The sequence below is a fragment of the Sinocyclocheilus grahami genome, unplaced genomic scaffold (genome assembly GCF_001515645.1).
Source record: "Sinocyclocheilus grahami isolate Dianchi unplaced genomic scaffold, SAMN03320097.WGS_v1.1 scaffold194.1, whole genome shotgun sequence".
Classification (NCBI taxonomy): Eukaryota; Metazoa; Chordata; class Actinopteri; order Cypriniformes; family Cyprinidae; genus Sinocyclocheilus; species Sinocyclocheilus grahami.
The window spans coordinates 1084453-1086810 of record NW_015505373.1 but is presented as its reverse complement, the minus strand read 5'-3'; the positions used below and the strand labels follow the sequence as shown (position 1 = coordinate 1086810).

General features: G+C 41.0%; 1 long non-coding RNA gene across 1 annotated transcript in view; it reads right to left on the bottom strand.

Annotated features, from left to right (window-relative positions):
* LOC107594977 (uncharacterized) overlaps positions 1-2358 on the bottom strand; it is a 17081-nt gene that overhangs the window by 13942 nt on the left and 781 nt on the right. The window lies entirely within an intron of this gene.

Here is a 2358-nt window from a genome sequence, read left to right as displayed (position 1 = left end):
GCGTTAATGAAGCGTTAATGTCAAGCCCTGTAGTCTATGTGCCGGGGCTTAGCCCCAGACGGCCCCCGGCCCAGTTTAAACCCTGGTCTTATGTAACTTAGCATGATGCTACAGTGTGCATGAATGGTCACATAACACTCGCTTTCGGTATTGTAGTATGAACAGACATCTGCATATGATTGGAACTCTACACAGCTCCCGCGCTACTCTCCATTGGAAATGAATGACTTTCGGTCTGTCATTTGTCGGAGATAGTGGAAAGCAGGCTTGAAACGCAGTGGAAACGGCAGTAAAACGAGGATTGTTTTCATTTTAAAACAAAAGCGCACCAGTGTAAATGTAGCCTTACAGCTACGGGGGCTGGGACGCATTCACACTAAATACTCACGTGTGAGCCACATCTCTGAGTGTCACAGTCGCAGACCTATCGGTGTATTAGGCTATAGTAAGATACCACGAGCAGACTGCTCTGTACATTTTCGCATCGCTCTCGCGGATGTCAAATACTGATCGAGCTGCGCCTCACTGACGCTGATGAGATTAACCCCTTAGGTATCGAAATTTGGTACCGAACGACCAGACGTTTTTCGATACTCGATAGTATCGAGGCAATTTGGTCGGTGCCTAAAAAGTATCAAACTCGATACCCAGCCCTAATTGTGATACGTATCGTGGCCTCTGTATCGTGATATGTATCGTATCGTGACTATGCTGGTGATACACGGCCCTAATGGATTGTAGCGTGGTAGAAGATGAGTTAGGTACGTAGGAGCTAAACCATTAAGGTCCTTATAGGTAGGCCTAAGTAATAATATTTTGTAACTGATACGGAACTTAATAGGTAGCCAGTGCAGAGACTGTAAAATTGGGGTAATATGATCATATTTTCTTGACCTGGTGAGGACTCTAGCCGCTGAATTTTGGACTACCTGTAGCTTGTTTATTGAGGATGCAGGACAACCACCTAGCAGTGCATTACAATAGTCCAGTCTAGAGGTCATGAATGCATGAACTAGCTTTTCTGCATCAGAAACAGGTAACACGTTTAGTAGCTTGGCAATGTTTCTAAGATGGAAGAATGCTGTTTTTGTAACATGGGAAATATGATTTTCAAAAGACAAGTTGCTGTCTAATATAACACCCAGATTTTTGACTGTAGAGGAAGTAACAGTACATCCGTCTAGTTGCAAATTGTAATCCAAGAGATTCTGTGTACTGTCTTTTGGTCCAATAAGTAATATCTCTGTCTTATCTGCATTTAATAGGAGAAAATTATTGGTCATCCAATCTTTTATATTTTAACACTATGTTAGCTTAGATAATTTAGAAGTTTCATCTGGTCGTGTTGAGAATGAGATATATAGTCGAGTATCATCAGCATAACAGTGGAAACTAATACCGTATTTTCTAATAATATTACCAAGGGGCAACATGTATATTGAAAATAGCAGAGGACCTAGGACAGATCCTTGTGGCACTCCATATTTTACTGGTGATAATTGAGATGACTCCCCATTTAAATAAACAAAGTGGTAGCGATCGGACAGGTAGGATCTAAACCATCTTAAAGCCTGCCCTTGAATACCCGTATAGTTTTGTAATCAATCTATGAGTACTAGTTGTAAAGCACTGCAGTTTTTCTTTGGGTGCGATGAATGAAGCTGAAGTAATAGACGCTGTAGAATCTACATTTGTTATTGTATTTCTGATGTTATTTATTTTATCAGTGAAGAAATTCATAAAGTCATTACTATTAAAGGTCACATATTTTACACCTTTCTGGAGTTTTATTTATTTTATTTATTTATCATGATGTCCTTAAGAATATATACTTGCGGTATAAGTACCAAAAACCATCTCAATATATTTTTACAGCTCCTCTCTCAGGAGCTCTGCTGAGAACAGATTTTGACCTGTCTAATTAATATTCATGAGCCTCTCTTCTGATTGGCCTGTTGTTTTCTGAGTGACGCACGGCCAGGCCAACCACAGGTAACTAGGGTCAGCCGACGTCACAGCGCTAGCTGGAGGCAGCAAAACAAAGGGGAAACTGGAGGCGACTCATTCAAACCAGCGCAGATTCGGCTACATAAGGAGCTTAAAATATCATCTTGTGATGTTGGGTGCCAGAATCTACGTAATACAACCTCAAATTAAAAATCTGATCGCATATCTGCTGCCACTGCCAGACAAAGAACCGATGACAGCTGTGGTTAAACGCGATAAAACGAGCAGACTGAACAGAAACGATCGTCAAAAATGCTCGCGTTTGCAGCGCACACTTCTTATCAGAAAAGGTTCAATAAAGTATTGTCTTTTGTTGTTATGGGCGCGTCTACAGATTTCTTGCCATATGTC